The following is a 21,075-nucleotide window of genomic DNA, read 5'->3' on the forward strand; positions in this document are numbered from 1 at the left end:
GGAGAACTGTCTTGGCCACTGATACCAGAGTGGCAAACACATAGCCACATGGTCAGACGTAGCACCCTACTTGCTCCTGTACCTATTTCTATGAATTACGAGGTCTAATATTTGTTGCTTATTGACTCACAGTTGTGAGGTTTATTAGGTAAATATATTGTGGAGATGGTAAGGAATATTACAAAAAAGCAGGTTCAATTGAATACAGTAATTCCAAAACCTTCTCAGTTAACAAGTGAAAGTCCAGGTTCAGTTCAGAATCAAAAATACATCCTGGTTTCCTCAATCATCCAGAAAACTTTATCTTAGACCACTTACAAGTTTGTTTTACTTTTAGGCGTCCAGGAAGAAAACCTTTCTTTAACTGTGGCTCCATCTCAGAGTTCCTCAGATACATCTTGTCGCTGCAGTGGTCTGCCACACTCACTTCACCATTCTCTCCATATTTCACCACTTCCCACCCTTTTTCATAGCTGTTGATGATTCCCAAAGCTTTATGGCACCATCTGAGGTAGCTGGAGACCCTGTTTCCAGAAGGGGATAATGAGTAGAAAAGACAATTTTTAAGGTTTCTAACACCACAAAAATATCCTGTAATTCATAGTCCTTCCACTGGGTAAACCATGCCCTCACTTCCTCAGACCATTTTCCTATTGGTCTTCAGCATGAGGCTTCAGTAGTAGTGCTCCTTGTGAGCAGAATCCAAGTGCCTCAACTGCTCCTGGAAAAAAAAAATACAATGTCGTGACCATAAATATGGGTCGAAAGAAAGGTACTTGACCATGCCTACAGAAAAAACGAGAAGGAAGTAATGTACCAAAGCAGCCTAAGCATAAGAAGATCTAAGAAACCCTGAGGGAGAAACTAATAGAGGAATAAGCCAAGAAGAAAACTATAGTTCCTACTGCAGTAGTTCTTGTCCAGAGTGGAAAATATTTAGTTTTTAATTTCTGTCTGTTTATAAATTGTACGCCTCTATGGGTAAACTCCTCCTTTTGAATGGGGAACACACAAGAAGGTATGGAGGGGTTTTTCCAACCTCTCTACATTCTTTGATACTCTCTAAATCACTCAGTGTAAGTGTCTGATATTTCCAATATTTAAAGTGAAATCCAGAAATTCAAGGGAGAAAACAAATAAAAAAGTAAATTGTTGCCATTGCAAATCTGTAAAAACCAGAATACTCAACACTGAAGTCGACGGTATTTAAGCTCCATCCAGAGACAAGACTGGTGAATTCAGAGGAAGAGTCACACGCCCTTTTCATATCCCAAGAATTTCGAGGTTAGGGTGTAACACTCATTCAGTGGATGAGTTATCATGCATAGGGTAGTCATAACATATCCTTTAAAGGTAAGTTCTCTGCTGGCTTAGAGGAAAGAAATTGCACCACAAATCCAAAGGAAAGCAGTACAAATATACTAGCTGCTCTGTAGGACAAAGATGGGTAATCTCCTCCCATGAGATTTACTGACTCTGAAAACCCACCGGAGGGTCAGCTAGGGGTTAGTTCCAATTAGACAGTTCATAAGAACAACATATGGAAGTAGAGGGAGCTTGCAAGACAGAGGTACGCCTCGCTGGTGGTTCAAATCCATCTGAAGTGCCACAGGAGAAAGATGGGGAGTCTCCTCCCATGCAATTTACAATTTCCAAAACCCTACTGGAAAACCAGCTATTAGTCATTATGATTTGACAACAATGAGTTTGAGTTTTGAGCTGGGCAAAACTAGAAACTAAAAAGATAAAGCCCTACTTCTTTCTGGTTTTATGACCTTCAGCAAGTTATTAAGTTTTCCTGAGGCTTAGTCCTAATCTAAATTCTCATCAGGAAAGGGAGGAAGGAAATAATCAGGTTTATAGATCCCTCAATCTGCATTGTGTGCATTATAAAAAACACTTTTTTCATTTCAAAGAATACTTCAGCTCATTATTGTTTTTAGGTATTGTGTTCACTCTATCTCATTGCAATTCTATGAATCAGGAGGGAGCCAGGGAAAACACATGCTGTTAACAAATGAAGGCCAAAAATTTTCCAAATCCCCTGAAAACTATAAACTCACATCTAAGAACAAAACCACACACAAGATATATAAATAAAATTACTTCCAGGTCCACTGTAATTAACCTTTTTAAAAAATTTTTAAATTTTATTATTTTTTGTGTGTACCATCAAATCAGATCTGACTGGTACAGGAGACTGCCCCTCCTTCTCCAGCAAAGCATCTAGTGTACTCAAACTGCTGTAATTAATCTTTTAAAACCAGTGAGAACGTGCTAAAATAGCTAAACAAGCAACAGGAAAACAACACATGTAGAATGATGCAAAAATATACTATTATTCTACTTTATGTAAAATCCTAGAAAATGCAAACTCATCTAGGGTGACATCAGTTAACCAGGTGCCCAGAATGAGATGGGGAAGGGTAGAAAAAGACAAGACACAGACAAAACTTGTAAAAGTGCAAGAGGAAATATAATGGTGACAGACATGCTTAACATAGAACAAATAACAGTGGATGGCTTTACGCAATGGAAATTTATTCTGCTCCAGTTGAAAAATCTAAAATTCTGAAAGCAGGGCTCAAGAACTACAAGAAAGGATTGTTTTCTGTCAACTCTAGGGAATGGATCTTGTCCCTTTTCAGTATATCTGGGCTAGGAATTCTTTGGCAATATACTTCTGCTGCAGTCACTTTTTGTCCTAGATATGAGATTCTCAGTATAGACCTCATATCTCAACTGTGTTCTCCTTTCCTGGACATTTTGTTTTTCTTAGGATCCATTAAATAGAGTATGATTCATATAATAAACAGATCTGAATTGTGTGTGTCCTATCCTGTGCCATTTTGAATCTCTGACACATTTAGCCCACTGCCACATTAACTGTGTAAGTCCACCTGCCGAGAGTCTTCCTGTGTTGGGTCCAGTGACTCAATGTGAGACAGGTGACCAAGGCTCATTCAGCCAGAGTCAGGGGCCTAAGTCCAAGACTGTAGGAGTTTGTGTGGGTAGATATATAATTGGTAGCACTGAGAGAAATAAAGTTGAAGGACCTGTAAGCACACTTTATAAGTTAACATGGCCGAGAAATTTTATCTCATTGCCAAGTATGAGAACCCTCTAATTTTCTCATAATTGTATGATTCTGTGAAAGATGTGTAGTTATTGCAATGGACTTCAAACCCTGGAGAGCAGTAGGACTGGTCTTGAAATTAGAAATAGGTACAGGAAGATGACAGGCACATCAGATCTCAAAGGAATCACTTTTGCGTTGTGGCTATACTTGATGGGGACACTTAACCACTTAAAACACTGTGGAGTTAACTGAGGTCTAAAATGGCTGTCTTTTCTCATGCTAGCCTTGTTCTTTGCACTATTCACATTTAAAGAGTGCACTAGAGATATTTTCTAAGTCACCATATTTGGGGAGTAGGCTGATGACAGAAAGCTCACCACGAAGCTCAACACTCTTGGGGTCTGTGAGAAAACATATTTTCAATGTGAATCAAGAGAGGGTGAATATTTGAGACACAAATGAGATGAGTGAATCTACTGGGTTTACTTGAAGAAAGAGCACACGAAGTTCACATTCTACCTGCATGTCAAAGAGAATACATGAGCTCCCTAGTCCTCTATTATCTGCTTGACCTCTGTATCATGAAGACATGCTCTGGAATACTATTGAGAAAGAGCTGAGCTAGTGTTACTCCTTTGAATAGTAATTACAGCAGCTCTATTAGAAGACTTTAAGAAAACATAAAGTTCACTCCAAGAGCCCAAAATAACTTCCAAGTTCAAAAACAATTATAGTTTCTCCCTTTTCCATCCATCGAAATACACAGGTATAGAACAGAGGTAATTCTGCAAGTAATTTCTTAAGTATTTGTCACTGGACTGACAAAACAGAAAAGGGTCAAAAGACTCTGGCTCTGGAGAGGACTTCCCTAGATGGGATCTTTCATTAACATCAAAATTTGAGCTCTTGGTGAAACATTTCCCACAGCAGCAACATACTATCTTTTCTAATAATATCTATAATGGTGAGTATGGTTGCGTGAAATATGGGTAGCTTTAACAATGCATTCAGACCCTAGAGAGCAGCAGGCCTGATGCTGGGATTAGAAGTTGGTGTAGTAGTAGGAGGGTAGATTGGACCTCTCTGGAAATGGTTTTATGTTCTGGATATTGTTGATGGGGATATTCCCCATTGTGCAGTTAATTGCAGTCAGAAATGTCTGTCCATTCCATACTGACCTAGTTCTTTGCACTACCCACACTTTTTCTTAGTGATCACACTTAGGGAGGAGTCTGGCTACAGGCTAACCAGGGAGCTTAATTCTCACCGAGGGTTTTCTAATAAAACAAACAAACAAAAAACAAAACACAAAAAAACCCATTTTCAATATGAATCAACATTTCAGACACAAGTGAGATGAGGAGTGAAACTACTGTGTTTATTTGAAGAAAGGGCCCACCAAGCTTACACTGCAGCCACATATATAAAAACACACATGAGCACCTTAGTCCTCTCTATCTGCTCTGTATCAGCACAACATGCTCTGGAATCCTACTGATAAAGGACTGAGCTGATGTTATTACTGAGAATATTAAGTACAGCTGTTCTGTTAGAAGACAAGAAGCAACCATAAAGTTCTCTGCAAAGCTCAATCTAAACTTTAGGTTCAAAAATAACTGCAGATTCTCCCTTCTCAATCCATGAAAATACAGATACAACAGATGAAATCCTGTAGATGATTACAAAACTTCAATATCTGCCACCACACAGACACAGACAAGGGCTAAGAGAATCTAGTTATGGAGAGGACTTCCTCCTCAAATGGGATTTCTGATGTCTGTCAAAGCTTCAGCTCCTGTTGAAACATGCTCCAAAGCAGGAAGATATATAAGGCTTATCTATTATATGGACCCTCTGGTGTCTAATAAAGATGGACTTAAGAAATTCTTTTCACAGATGGAACACATATAGCAATTTTCTCCTGAGTGGATTCAGTAGTGTCTAAAAAAAGTTGAGCTGTCGAAGATGGCAGTGGCATCGGAAGCAACATAGGGAACTGCTGAAGGAGTGGGCCACATAAAGACGGGCCACCATGGCCTTCTATAGTCCTCTCTTTACTGATAATTGAACAGTTGATTGCTGGTCCTCGGTGTGGATCAAGGCTCAACATCAGGAGATCAAAGATTCCCATGGCCGGACCCCTGGAATCCCCTCACCTGGCATGGACAGCAGGTACCACCACCACACACACACACACACACACACACACACACACACCCAGGCTGGTGCAGCAAAGCCTCCCCACCACTGCAGAATAGCCTTATTCTGGGGAGAATTCTTGGAACCAAGATGGCAACGGCAGGAGACGAGGCAGCATGGCAAGATTTCCTTGGACAGGCCAGAGAAGATCACCAATACAATGGATTGGTAAGAGTCACTATGAGCTGTCTCGGAGACCCTTAACAATAGCAACATATCTGAAATGGCAGATATCCTCAATACACCACATCTTTTGATCTGTTGACTACCTCTGCCAAGAACTGTTTAGATCTGGGGAGTGTCTGTTCACCACTCTCAAGTCCCCTTCTCCATTTAAAAGGGCGAGGGCAGTGACACCTACTTCAAAAATTACAGTATGACCACTTACTGGAGGGAAGGGGGGTAATGGTGGCAGTGCCAGAATTGGGGCCGCTGTCCCTGGCCACGAGGCGCAGGGTCCAGACCTGGGTGGGGGACTTTGGTAGGAGGGTGTGCCACCTAGCCCTAGGGGTATGACGTCCAGCCCTCAGGGTGAGACATTTGGCCCTCAGGGAGATTCATTTGGCCCTTCAGGTGAGCTGCTTGGCCCCCAGGGTGAGCTGATCAGTCCCTAGGGTGGACCATTTGGCCCTCGGGGTTTGCCATCCAGCCCTCAGGGTGAGCCATTGACCCTAAGCAAGAGCCATGTTGGCCCTCATGTGAGCTGATCAGTCTGTACCCCATTCCCAAATAAGAAACCCACAAGTGAATAAGAGTTTGTTTAATCACCATTGGACTATGCTTACCATTGTCCTGTATTGTCTGGTCCCCACTGGATTCCTCTCATTCCCTTCACTACCCTCCCACCATCCACCAAACTGTACAGCCCTGCAATTTCATCCCTGCCCATCCTTACCCTTCTGTTCCCAACCCTTACTTCCTTGTATCCCCATACATGTTTTTCACAACATAAAAAAAAGGTTAAGCTGTAAAAACAAAATCCATTTTTCAGAGAGGACATTTATATAGTTTCTCTCATGTATGTGCTCATAAGTATCTACTGAGAATCATACCTGTGAATGAAACTCTTCACAGAGAGATCATTTGCATGGTTTTTCTCTTGTGTGTACCTGAAGATGTCTATTAAAGTTCAACTTCTGAATGAAAGTCTTTTCATAGAGAGGATGTTTATAGTGATTCTCTCCTTTGTGGACTTGTAGATGTTTATTAAATTTGGATCTCTCAATGAAACTCTTTTCACAGAAGGAACATTTATAGCCCTTCTCTCCTGTGTGGACATGCTGCTGGTGTTTACTGAAGGAGGATTTTTTGCCAAAACAGTTTTCACAGAGAGGACATTTATAAGGTTTCTCTCCTATGTGGATCAGCTGGTGTTCATTAAAGTTGGATCTATTATTGAAATTCTTTTCACAGATGAGACATTTATAGGGTTTTTCTCCTGTGTGGATATTCAAATGGTCACGTAATCCATCAAAGTCCCTGAAGCTTTTCCCACAATAATCACACTTGCAAAGTTTCACTCCTGTGTGGATTCTATGATGCTTCAAAAAGTCTGAACTCTGCACAAAGGGTTTTTTGCAAGTAAGGCACTGAATATATGCCTCTCCAGTATGAGTTCTCCGATGAAACAAAAGCTGAACATATCTACTGAAGGTTTTTCCACACTCTTTGCAGGTGGGGAGCTTCTGGGTTGTCAGAGGTCTCAGTTTGACTTTCAGTGGGGTCTTGAGCAAGGGCCCAGACAGATCACTTGGGTGAGTATCAGGCAAATGCTGGTCTAGCTGTTTGCCAGAAACCCCTTCCTGAGAAGAGAGCTGCTGCCTTCTCTCCTCATCTTGGAGGTGTTCCTGTACCTTAGGGAGATCAACTCCTTTTCCAAAGCATCGTTGTTCATCCTCACCAAAGAAGTCCCTCAAAGAACCCTGAGGAGGGGTATCTCCTAATATGTGATAAGGGGCATCTGGAGGCTCTTGGTCCCAACAGGTTTCCAATTTTAGGTTCTCTTGGCCATTCATTTCTCTATCTGCTAAGAAAACAAAGAAGATCTGAAATAGTGCAATAAATTTTACACCTTGTTTTCTCCTTCACATACCAAGTAAAGAGAATCATAAACATGGAACCTTTTTACCAAAAAGAAATTAATTAGCAAGGGGGTAAAAACCATCATCCATACTGAAGGCCTGGCACTACAGTGACACGTATGCAATCTACATAAAGTGTTCCACTCTTGAGGGGAAATGAATTACTAAAAATAAAATCAGAGCCCATAGCAACTTTATTGGCTTCTCCACAATTAAAAAGAACAGATTTATTATGACACTAAGGGGGGAAAATTTATATTATTAAACATATTCATTTTGTTCTTATTAAAAGACTGGTCTTGGCAATCTCCTCCTGTACTGGTCAGATCTGATTTGATGGTACACACACACAAAATAATTAAAAAAATAAAAAAAAAGACTGGTCTTATATAGTTTTATATTACAGAGAAATCCCATTAAACAGTTTTTGAAGAGGCACAAAATGCAGACGAAAACTAAAATCACCTTCAATCACATCCTCAGGAGTAACTAGTAACATTAGCTTCCTGTCATTTTTTCCAAAGACCACAACTATTCTTTTCTCTCCATAATCCAACTTTACTGCAAATACAATTCTTTTTTTTTTTTAGTTCTTTATTAAACCTGAATGAACATTAAGTGAACATGTCATTCTTATGCTTTATAGACATTCTCTCATCCACATATTTAATCAAATTCTGAAATTGTTATTTTACCATCAGGAAGATTTATTATCATAAAGCTATTGCAAAAAAAAAGTGAATACTTTGGGCTGTGGCTTAATCCAGCATACAAACCTATTACTAACTTCCAGAAAACATCAAATATATTTTTATCCAAACTCTGGTTTTGATTAATGTCACTACACAATGAGGCAAACATTAGATTTCTTTTTTCACAGCAAAACACTCTATTAGACTTTAGTAGATTCTTTCACTCCTGTAAATTTAATAAAGCTATTGCTCTTTTTTTTCAATGTATCAAACAGTGTCTTTCAAGGCTAACATTGCTTACTTAAGACCTTGGCCTGAACTTGCTAAGCCAAACATTTTAAATGGAAGAAGTGTTTTTTTCTTGACTTAAAAGTGTTTATAAATATCCTTTTGTAAGGGCTGAATAATGATCGATCATGAAAATGCAATACATATAATTGTGTGTATTTTCCAACTGTAGAAAACTAATTTCTTGTGTTTTTACTAGTATAAATAATGGGGGGTTTTTTTATCAGTCTTTCTCTGCATTTCTGATCAATACCTTAAGGAAGGTTCCTACGAGTAATTTCACTGTATTCTCATACAGGCATGGTAATGCTCTAGATACCATTTACCAATTGCTGTGCACTTTACTCCAATACACAGTGCTCTACATGTGTTAGAGCAAACTGTGTTCCACAGGGTTTTCAATGGCTTAGTTCTTCACAAGGAGATGTCTAGGCATTATTTGTAAGCTCTGGTTCATGGACTCCTGTCTGACCTATCAATTGAAGCTGAGTGTTCTAATGGTTCCCATCATTCAAGGCATCAAGCTCCACATAGCCATCTTTTGGCAGAAATGTTCACTATATAAGCACTGAGTTTTTAAATGAAAAATATTTTTTATTTGGTTAGGTTAAAACTTATATATCATTGTTTTAAGTTTTAAATCCTTAAGTATTCAAGTATGAAATTACTATTTGTAAAGTGTTCTTGTTTGTAAAGTGTTCTTGGTTTCTTTCCATTTTCCTTAATCTTTTAATCAAGTCTATTTCCCTGTTACATACAAATAATCGATGATATGTAAGATTCATGGAAAGCTTTCCATCAATATCTGTAACTTTGAGGCTTTCTTTGTCCTTGTGTACTGTCAAATTGAGTCTTATTGCACAGGAAGTGACTGCGCCTCCTTCTCCAGTGGGACATCTGGTGGATTTCAATTGAGTACCGCATGACTAGGCCACCAGAGCTCCCTTTCTGAGGCCTTTTAATATGCAGAGGAATCTTCACTTTTTTGCCCCCCCGCCCCAGTATTATTGTTGTTCTTAAAAAGAACAACCTCAACAACTATATGTGTGTGTGTGTGTGTGTGTGTGTGTGTGTGTGTGTGTGCATGTGTGTATATTATATGATTCGATACGCTACATCCCAAGTAGGTGTCAGCAGAGGGGACTAGCCAGAAGAATTGAGGGTTCTCTGACACAGAGTCTGCCAGCATCTGAATTATCAATAAGTTACCAAAGAATAATCAATGTCTTTGAATTGCTGTGCTGGAGACCAGTCCTGAGTATCTATCCCATGGACTGCAAAAATCATTCCTCCTGTCTTAGAGGAAGTACAAACAGAGTGCTTTTTAGAGGCAAGGAGGTTAAACTTCATCTCACATGCCTTAGACATGGTATCAGGAGGGGGCAAGTCCTTGGTAAAAGACATGCTAGGAAAGGTTGAGGCCCAGCTCAAGAGAGGATGACATCAGCAGTGGACTGGCACAGCACCTGTAACAATGGGCTGGAGCATGCTGAAAGTTGGGGGTATGGCACAAGATAGGGCAAGGTTCAGAATAGTGGTTACAGATTCCTATGAGCCTATAGATGGCTATGAGTCACAGCGCTCTCCACAGTACATAACAACCACAACAGAAAACGCTTAATGAAAGTTAAAAGATTAGATAAAGAACTTTTTATTACATTTTATTATATATAGAGTGACTTGGATACTGCTCATTATAAGTAGAATAACAGAAGACTACTTTGAACTACATTTCCATTAAGGAGAATAAAGCTATTATATAACCTTTTACTGAAATTTTATTTGTGTATCTGTCTCAATCTGTATCACTCTTAATTTTCACTGAAGAAAAGCAATCACAACAATTTTACAGAAAAGACTAAAGAGAAGATACATGCGAACCTACTGTTCAAATGTTAAATAAATATGTCAAGAGCTCCTGAAACACTGATGAGGCGAAACAACATCAGTATCACAACTGAGCTGACCCATCATCCATGGCTAGTTATACAACAAAGGAATAGAAACCAAAGGTTAACCACGTCAAACACCACATCAGCCTTAAAAAGGGAAGGTCAGAAATGTCTCAGGACCAATGGAAGCTGACTCACCACTACAGGTGGGTGTGAGGATCTTTTCATTGTCATGAAGAGGGAGTCCTGCTAGCTCTTTCCCATACGCTGCTGAATTAGCTGGGTTCGATTTGGGGCTGGCAGTGCCTGGCACAGAGAGAGATCAACTTGTGAGCCTGTGTGAGCAAGGATGACAGGGAGGGGATTCTGTGTCTTTTAAAGGATTCTCCTAATTTAACATGAAAGGAACCACGCAGGCCCTGGACAGCACACTTCTTTGAGAGGGGCCTGGGCCTAGCAGACTGGAACTCACAAGATACCAGGATATGCTGAAAAGGAGGAAAAGCAGAGTCTGAGACGGTGGACAACAGGATTTGCAGAACATCACTGAGGCTGTGCCTGACTGAAGTCCATCCTCCTTTGGAAGAGGCAGTGTGGTCCAGTGGAAAAGAGCATGGACTCTAAGCTGGCTACACTGAGGTTCATCCTGACCCAGCACTTAGGACCCACGTGACTGGAAGTACTGACTCAACCTAACACATACATCATGTGCAATATGGGAGGATATCTACATTTCATAGGTGTGACATGGAGATAAAGGAGTTATAATAAACAGTGCACCCACCAGAGCTCCAAGAATTGAATGCAAAGACATTCTTGCTATACCTCTGGTGCCCTCCCGTCTACCTAGTTCCCAAGTATGTTCCTAATGATTTCCCATCCTGAGAACTTAAGTGTGAACTTGTGTCTGTAAAAGAACATAAATAAGCCCAAGAATTCCTAGTCTTTCCACCTCTTTCCACTTGGTAAGCCATGCCCTCACTTCCTGAGATCATTTTCGCATGGTTCTCCAGCATGAGGTTCCAGTAGTGATCTTTCTCAGTAGAATCTAACTTTCTCCACTGCTCCTTAAAAAAACAAAAACAAAAAACAGTCATGACCTTATACATGGCTCCAAAGGAAGGTACCTGACACTGCCTAGAGGAAAAGTGAGAAGGAATGAATGTGCCAAAGAAGCCTAAGCATCAGAAGATCAGACAAACTTTGGGACAGAGATGAATAGAGGAAGCAACCTAGATCAAAACTGCAGTCCCTGCTACAATAAGTCCTGTCCTGAGTTATTGTTTTTATGTGCCATCAACTTGCCTGAAACTCATGTACAATGACCCTATGTACAACAGCTCTGAACCCTGCTCTACCCTGAGCCAATCTCATCATCTCTGACACACCTACCATAATTATTTGAGTCATTCAGTCAATCCATCTCTCTGAGGGTCTTCCCCTTCTGTGCAGTCCCTTCACCCTTTAAAGTAATGGGGGTAGGTATACAAGAGATGGTAAGATTACCACAGGATAGAGCAGGGTGTAGGGCTGTTGTAAATAGGGTCGCTATGAGTCACAGGTGACTCATAGCACTTAACAGCAACAACAGAGCAAAGATCCATGGATGGCTTTGTAAACAGAAATTTATTCTCTTCCAGTTCAGAAAGCTAGAAGTCCAAATTCAGAGAACTTTGGGAGAAAAAGTCCTTGTCTCTTCAATATGTGTAAGTCACGAATTCCTGGGTGATGTACCTGTGTCTCAGCCACTCTCTGTCCCAGGACTATAAGGTTCTCAGCATAGGACCCAGATCTAAAGTATAGTCTCCACTCCAGACTGTTTGTTCTTGGTGTCAGGTAAGTTCTCCATCTCTAACCTGCTTCCTTCTCCTTTTATCTCTCAAGTTCAGTGTTGTGGGTTTGAGATAAGATTTGTCTAATCACAAGGCTTTTCCACCTTTGCTCAGGACCTAGACTGGTGATTCTAAATGGCAATCTCTTCATGTGTATTGTTTCTGTTATCTCAGTAAGGCCTTCTTCTCCATGGACTTTTGAGAGCACACTCATTTCAGGCCTCCTGACGACTGGTGAATCCTAAAAACTAGCTAAAAGGGAAGTAAAACAGAGAAATCTGGCTCACCTGAGATGATGCTTGGAGAAGTGAGAAACAGGAAGTTTAAAAAAATATCCTCAGTCATTCTCCACAGAGTATTAAGGGGGGGGGGGGTGAGTAACCCAAACAAACAGAAAAACAGCAGCAAATTAGAACTGATACTTCCATCCATAATTTCAAGATTTATACTAACATTACTAACAAAGTCCAAATCCCTCTAACATCCAAAAAACCCTCACCCACATATTCTCTCCCCTCCGGTTCAAGTCCCAAATCCAAATGGTCTAAGGCAAACATAAAGTGGCAAACATAATGTAGACATAGAATCTCCTACTCAGACTGACTTGTGGACATTGACCTTGTTCCCAAACTTTCGAGTGACACTGCAATTTGAACACAATTTCAACTCAGCCAGCCAGGAACCTAATTTTCTCTAAGAGCTTCCAACACCACCATGAAAAAGAACTGGACCTCACCTAATTCTGGCTCAGTGACAGCTTCCTCTTTGATGATGAGGCTCAGTTGCTCCTTAGGCCCTGAGGCTGAATTCTGAAGTCCCAGCTCCTGAGGCACCACTTCAGGAAAAGCCTCTGTCTCCCTAACTTGGCAGCTTACAGATTCCACTTCCTCAGGTAAGATTTCCTGTCCCAGAACCTGGCTGCTGATCTAAAGACCATATATTCTCAGTTACTGTAGGATGTTGAGTTGAGCTGCCTGAAAACATGAAATGCAACTTATACAAAAGATTATAGGATAGTCCTCGGGAACAAGTAAAAAGGAAAAGATAGTCACCTTCATTTTCTCAGTCAGCAGGTATGTCCAGCCATTGATGGACATATCAGAGAGGCCAACTCCTGACACTGATCAGGCCTATACGACCTTCAAGACAGGCCGCTAATATGTGTTTCCTATTGCCAAAGGGGCCCTTTAGAGTAGTGAGAGAATATCTTCACCCTGAAACCTACAGCATCCCTTTTCAGCAGGAAGTAGCTAAGAGAATACGCCATCCCCTTTTCCTTGTGAATCAGGGTGAAGTCTCTCTCAGGGAGGAGTGATAGGGAATGTCAAAGGACACACTGACAAAAGAGAATAATCAGAACTGGCTTTGACAAGCACTGTGGCAATTGGACAATTAAAACAGACTTTCAAGGGGGGGGGAAAGAAGAACGAACTGGGGAGGAGGGTAGAGAAAATAGTGCAACAATGAATGAATGAATGAATGAGTGAATGAATGAAAACCCCAAATCTCTGTAAATGTTCATTAAAATTAATAAAATTTAATAAAAAAAAAGACAGGCCGCTACTATGGGGTTTCAACTCTGCAGTCTGTACCAATTAAAACATTACCAAATGAAAACACTGGAAAGTTAAGTTAAAATGGAACCACAGATTGTACCTTCCATACCTATCAGCTAGAGTGTGGAAAGTCACTAACACACAAAGGTAAAGAAAACAAAGCAGTTGTGGAAGAGTTCACTGTAAATCACAGCTACACCATGAGAAGAGGAGCTCTTTAGGGTTTTCTTAGCAATACTATTCATGGGAAGTGGACAAGATTTTTTTCTAATGGTATTATTTGGTGGGTTCAAAGCACCAACTTAGGGTTACATAGTCAAGTAAAAGCAATTTGAAACAACCAGGGATGTGAGAGGCACAAAGAGCCATAGATGAGGCAAGAGGACACCCCAACAGAACTGAGAACCAATACCCTCTGCTTACCCACTCCCAGAGTCTCTGCGGGTCGCTCTTCAAGCTCTCCACTAGTGTCATAGCCTCCTCTCCACTGCTGGGACACTGTGTGCGCACCCACATCTGGATCTCCCCAGGCAGGATGGTCAGGAACTGCTCCAACATGAGGAGCTCTAGAATCTGCTCTTTGCTGTGAACCTCTGGCTGCAGCCACTGGAAAACAGAGCTTCCGAAGTTGCCTCAGGGTCTCATAGGGTCCAGACAGCACCTGATACTGAAAGCTTCTGAAAAGCTGTCGGGCAGCTTCAGGACTGGAGAGTACCCCTGGAGGGGGCAGCAGCTGCTCCACGGAGGGGGGGCTCCTCTGTCTTTGCAAGTGGTTCAACATGGACCAGGGCCTGTCACAGCTCCAACAGCATTATTGGGCTTTACAAGTTCTTTCACTTGAGCAAAGTCCTTCTGAATAAAGGGTGTTCTGGGGATAAATAGGTCTTCTTTCACACAGCCTCTTTCAGGGACACTGGGGGAAAAGGAGTTCCAGTGATACACTGAGAACAACATGATTTTAGAAACAAATTCACATGAGAAGCCTTGGATTTAACCATAATCACTGAAACTGTCCCATGGATTGACAAAAAAGAAAAACAGTTGATACTGAGACGGCTCCAGCTCATGTGGGTCCACATTTCTCAGAGTGCAGTTGTGTTCCACACTGCTGTCCATCAACTTCCCATCTCTAAGTCAACAGCAAAGGACTTTACACAATCCAGGGGCTCAAAAATTTCATTCTTTATTCGGAAGCAATGTAAGCATATAGCCACAGATCAAGCCAACAGCACCCCATCTAAACTATCACCATCATCATCATCATCTTCATATCTTGTCTACTTTATAACATCATCATTGGTTGGTCTTCAAATGTCCACAGCACACAAAGTAGAAGAGTGCCATCCTCCTCATAAAGCATTTTCACTACCAGGTAAATACAACTTTTGCACCTAACTAACCCTTCTGTATTACATCTGTCCATTTTCACACTGAAAAGTAAAGCTCGACAAGTACACCAGTGTCCTACAAAGAAATCCCCATGATGCTTCTAGATAAACACAAGATTGGTGAGAGCCTCCTTTTTGTGCCATGTTGGAAAGTGGGCTCTTCGGGAAGTGATAATAAGCCCGTCACTCAGTTACCTTGGGCTCAAAGAATATTTGGAACAAATAATAGCTACCTAAAAGCATACCTATTGTCTTAAGTAAGTAACCACTATTTTATGGATAATGCTAGCAAAATTTCCAAGGTTGAGCTCTGGTGGTCTAGTGGCAAGAAAATATGCTGCAATCCCAAAGGCATACAGTTTGTGGCCACCAGTTACTCTGTGGTAGAAGTATGGGCAATCTCCTCCTGTGTGATTAATTGCCTCTAAAAACCAGCCAGAGGATCAGCTGTCGGTTGGTTCCAACCCGATGATAAATAACAACAACATCCAAAATAGAGAAAATATAAAATAATAAATTAAAATTGTATACCTTTTGTTGTTTTAAGGATAATTATTTGGAAATTTTAAAACCCTTGTCTCCATGAACAAGTAGATCTGAAAAGGAACAAAAAATTAATTAGGATATGTAAAATCTAAAATCTAAATAGCACCATTTACTGTCTTGGTGAAATTTGCTAAACACTTAACCTAGTAACTATAGAAAACACATTCAACTGCACATAACATATTGAACAAGACGGATCAAATGCACATTAATTATCAAATCATGGGATAATATATCATGTTTTCTCTGACTATAATTACATTGTAAGTCAACAAAATTTTCTAATATATAGAAAGTATTAACACCAATAATGCAGGAACAAAAGGGAAATCATAAAGTAAAATGAAAATTGAAAAATACAAAAATTTGTGACACAATTAAAGCTTTATTTAGAGGGTTTGTTATTTGTGTGCCTAGGAGTCAGAACACACCTTTAATTGATCCACCAGCAGGTTTTCAGATGCAGTAAATCACAAGGGTATTTCACATCCTCTCCTGGAGCAGCTAGTGGATTCGAACCTCATGTCTTTGTGATTGAACTGCAGTTTCAAACCACTAGGCCAGCAAAGCTGTTGTTGCTGTTGTTATGTGCTGTCGAGTTGCTTGTGACTCATAGCAACCCAATGTACAACAGTCCTAAACTCTGCTCTGTCCTATGCCAATCATACTGTCTCCGACACGCCTATCCCAATTACCCCAGTCACTGAATCAATCCACTTCACAGAGGGCCTTCCCCTCTTGCACTGTCCCTCCACCCTACCAAGCATGATGCCCCTCTCCAAGGACCAGTCCCTCCTTACAACATGTCCAAAGTATGTTAGACGGAGACTCAGAATCCTTGCCTCCAAGGAACCACCCAGTTTAACCCTTTGCAGGATGAATCTGTTTGTTTTCCTAGCAGTCCATGGTATTCTCAATACTCTTCTCCAGCACCACAGCTCAAAGGCATCACTATCCTATCATTGTCCAACTCTCTGATGCATAACAAGTGATTGCAAAGACCATGGCCTGTATCAGATGCACCTTAGTCTCCAGAGAGACACCATTGCTCTTCAGTACTTTGGAGAGGTCCCTAACAGCAGACTTTCCCATTGCAATATGTCTTTTAAATTCCTGGCTACTGGTGCCAAGAGTGTTGACTGTGGAGCCAAGCAAACTTAAGCTGTGAACAATCTCAATCTCTTCACCATCCATCCTGATGCTGCCAATTGGTCCAGTGGTGAGAATCTTTGTCTTCTTGACACTGAGCCTCAATCCATACTGAAGGCTGCAGTCCTTGACCCTCTGTAGCAAGCGCTTCAGGTCCTCCTCAGTTTCAGCAAGCAGGGTTGTATCATCTGCATAGCACAGATTGTTGTTAACAGATAGCTGTTAGCTTTCAATAAATGTTGTTATTGTTAGATGGCCACAAGTCTACCCTGTCCTATTCTGTGACTGAGCAGCCTGACCCACCACCTTCTGTGGATCCAGTGAGCTCAGAGGTGAGGAGGAAACCCTTATCCCAAGATGGGAGCTGGTCACGTGCAGTTACCTCCCCTACAGCTGCCCAGCACTTGCAGGATCAGCTGTGCTGGCATCAGGGGCAGACAGAGGACAGGGTGGGGCCACAGCAAAGAGAACAAGGCCTGGAATGACTACCAGAGCCACTCACCCACCCTAAGTCATCACCCTTTAACTACAGGTTTTTATACTTTTACTTGCCTTCGGTGCTGCCTTATTTAGACCAAAGGTTTAAGTCAGTTGTTGCTATATTGTTATGTCACCTCAAGTAAACTTTGACTCATAGCTACCATATAACCAAAAGATCTGAACCTGGATTTGTCCTGTGACATCCTCACCATCTCCAAAATACTTGACTCCATTGTTATGAGAAGCCAAACAGATTCTATTTCATATAGCACTCCATTTGAGTAACTAAACCCCTGAGGGGGACATTTTGCCCCAGTCTTAAAGCTTTGTCTTAAACTGTTTCCAGAACAGTAACTGCTATTGTTTAGCAGAATGTGTCCAAATACCCTTGAATGTATCACTGTGCCTGTGAAAAGTTTCAACATTTGATCCAAATAGGGTAGCACCAGAGGCAAGTAAAAGTATAAAACCCTAAGTCAGAGACATTTGGACGACTTGCAAGCCTAGAGAGGCCGGGACGCCTCGCTCCTAGTGTGCTTCAGTTTCCGCCAGGGTATTGGCGGTTAGTGAGCATCATGGCAACCACCACCAAGGTTCCAGAGATCCGCGACGTGACGAGAATTGAACGCATCGGTGCTCACTCCCACATCCGGGGACTGGGGCTGGACGATGCCTTGGAGCCACGGCAGGCCTCGCAGGGCATGGTGGGGCAGCTGGTGGTCCGGCAGGCAGCGGGCGTGGTGCTGGAGATGATCCGAGAAGGCAAGATCGCCGGCCGGGCAGTCCTCATCGCTGGCCAGCCAGGCACCGGGAAAACGGCCATCGCCATGGGCATGGCCCAGTCCCTGGGCCCCGACACCCCTTTCACAGCCATTTTGGGCAGCGAGATATTCTCCCTGGAGATGAGCAAGACCGAGGCTCTGACGCAGGCCTTCCGCCGCTCCATCGGCGTCCGCATCAAGGAGGAGACGGAGATCATAGAAGGGGAGGTCGTGGAGATTCAGATCGACCGGCCAGCTACGGGGACGGGCTCCAAGGTGGGCAAGCTGACCCTGAAGACCACAGAGATGGAGACCATCTATGACCTGGGCACCAAGATGATCGAGTCCCTGACCAAGGACAAGGTCCAGGCTGGGGACGTGATCACCATAGATAAGGCCACAGGCAAGATCTCAAAACTGGGGCGCTCATTCACGCGGCCCGGGACTACGATGCCATGGGCTCCCAGACCAAGTTCGTGCAGTGCCCGGACGGGGAGCTGCAAAAGCGCAAGGAGGTGGTGCACACAGTGTCCCTGCACGAGATCGACGTCATCAACTTCCGCACGCAGGGCTTCCTGGCGCTCTTCTCGGGATACACAGGGGAGATCAAGTCGGAAGTTCGAGAACAGATCAACGCCAAGGTGGCCGAGTGGCGAGAGGAGGGCAAGGCCGAGATCATCCCCGGGGTGCTGTTCATCGACGAGGTCCACATGCTGGACATCGAGAGCTTCTCCTTCCTCAACCGGGCCCTGGAGAGTGACATGGCACCGGTCCTCATCATGGCCACCAACCGCGGCATCACACGGATCCGGGGCACCAGTTACCAGAGCCCGCACAGGCATCCCCACTGACCTGCTTGACCGGCTGCTCATCGTGTCCACGTCGCCCTACAGCGAGAAGGACATGAAGCAGATCCTCCGCATCCGGTGTGAGGAAGAGGATGTGGAGATGAGCGAGGACGCCTACACGGTGCTGACTCGCATTGGGCTGGAGACCTCGCTGCGCCGCCATCCAGCTCATCACTGCTGCCAGCCTGGTGTGCCGGAAACGCAAGGGCACAGAAGTACAGGTGGACGACATCAAGAGGGTCTACTCACTGTTCCTGGACGAGTCCCGCTCCACCCAGTACATGAAGGAGTACCAGGACGCCTTCCTTTTCAACGAGCTCAAAGGCAAGACCATGGACACCTCCTGAGCGGAGGGCCCTCCACACCCCCTTTTCTAGCCTGAGTTCTGCACTGTGACTTTGACTTTGTATAAAATGGTTCTCAAAAAAAAAAAAGGTTCTCAAAAAACAAAAACAAAAAAACCCCCCTAAGTCAGTGATCCTGCTGCTGTTGCTGGGATCTCCCACTGTACAATGAATGAAGAACCTCACCCTGTAATCGTGCTGTGGTTGTCTTTTAAACCTTCACGCACAACAGTTACAGTCAACTTCTGAATCTATCTTCAGGGTTTTCCTCCCCTAAAGTGATGCTTCACCTTTTCAATCATGATGTCTTTCTCCAAGATCTTTTCAATTGCTATGCAGAACAGATCATTTAGGAGGCTAGACTTAATGAGGAGGAAAGTGGCATCAGAATTGGAAGAAGACTCATCAACAATGTGTGTTGTTTATATGACACAACTTTGCTTGCTGAAAGTGAAGGGGACCTTAAAACCTGTCAGAGACCTCTCCAGAGCAATAAAGAAGAAGGATGAATTGCACAATGACTTATGATGATAGAAGAATTGATGCCTTTGAGTTGTAATGCTAAAAACGAGTACCGGACATACCATGGACAGCCAAAAGAACAAATAGGTTTTGCCCTGGAGAAAGTGAAGCCAAGTGGTAAGGATTTTGAACCGTCTCAAATATATTGCAAATGTTGCCTAAAGGGACTGGTCCTTGGTGAAAGACATCATGCTTGGAAGGGTGGAGGAACAGTGCAGGAGAGGAAGATCCTGGATGGAGGTGGATTAACACAGTGACTATGGCAGTACCATCAGGTGTGTCAGAGTTAGTGAGAATGGCTGAGAATAGGGCATGGTTCAAGGCTATTGTGAATACTGTCCCTAGGAGTTGCACATAGCAACAGTAAGAATTAGGGAAAGCCACAATCTCAGCATTAGTAAGATGAGATGGACTGCACTGGCCACTTTGAATAATACAATCTCATGGTATAACTATGCCTGGAATGAAAAACAGAAAAAGAATGCTATTTTACTTATACTTAAAAAGATAAATTTTAAGCTCTATCCTGGACTGCTAAGGGAAAAACTGCTGAAATAAAACAAAGGGAGAGTTGCTGAAGCAAAAGAGCAGAACAGAACACTTCAAAGAGCAGATAGAGAACACAAGCAAAGTAGTGTAATGGAATGTGCACAGGACGGAAACTGGGAGAATAAAAAGGAAGAACTCACCCAGCATTTCTCAAGCTGAAAGAATAGAAAGACAAATTAAAACATCAAATTACAATATTGAAGGATGCTATGGGCAAAATCTTGAATGATACAGAAAATATCAAAACAAAATGGAGGAACAGACAGAATTACATCACCAAGCCCTTGGTAATGAAGGAAGAAGTTCAAGCTGCACTGACGTCACTGGCAAAAATAAGGCCCCAAAATCAATGGGATACCAACTGACATGATTCAACAACAAAAAAAAAAAAACTACCCTAAGTTGAACTTGCATTTAGAAAAGTCTATGACAACAGGATTATCCTTGCTGATGTCAGATAGATTACAGAGAATTACAGAAGAATGTCTATTTGACTATGCAAAAGCACTTTACTGTGTTCGTATGTTGTTGTTTGTTATGTGCCATCGAGTCGTTTGCGACTCATAGCGGCCCTATGTACAACAGCCCTAAACTGTGCTCTATCCTGTGCCAATCTCATTGCCCCTGACAAACCCATCCCGAGTACCCCAGTCACTGAATCAATCTACCTCATAGAGGGTCTTCCCTTCCTGCGCTGTCCTTCCACTCTACCCAGCATGATGTCCCTCTCCAAAGACCTGTCTCTCCTTACAACATGTCCAAAGTATGTCAGACGAAGTCCCAGAATCCTTGCCTCCAAGGAGCAGCCTGGTTTAATCCTCTCTACAATGAATCTGTTTGTTTTCTTGGCAGTTCATGGTACATCCAAT

General features: G+C 42.4%; 2 pseudogenes; one reads left to right on the forward strand and one right to left on the reverse strand.

Annotated features, from left to right (window-relative positions):
* Window positions 1-673: 673 nt before the first annotated feature.
* Window positions 674-14,400, reverse strand: LOC102843511 (annotated as a pseudogene).
* A 3,354-nt stretch (window positions 14,401-17,754) lies between these two features.
* LOC102860473 lies at window positions 17,755-19,138 on the forward strand (annotated as a pseudogene).
* The last annotated feature ends 1,937 nt before the right edge of the window (window positions 19,139-21,075 follow it).

Source organism: Elephantulus edwardii, unplaced genomic scaffold, assembly GCF_000299155.1.
Source record: "Elephantulus edwardii isolate Elephantulus edwardi_28Jun2011 unplaced genomic scaffold, EleEdw1.0 scaffold00286, whole genome shotgun sequence".
Lineage (NCBI taxonomy): Eukaryota > Metazoa > Chordata > Mammalia > Macroscelidea > Macroscelididae > Elephantulus > Elephantulus edwardii.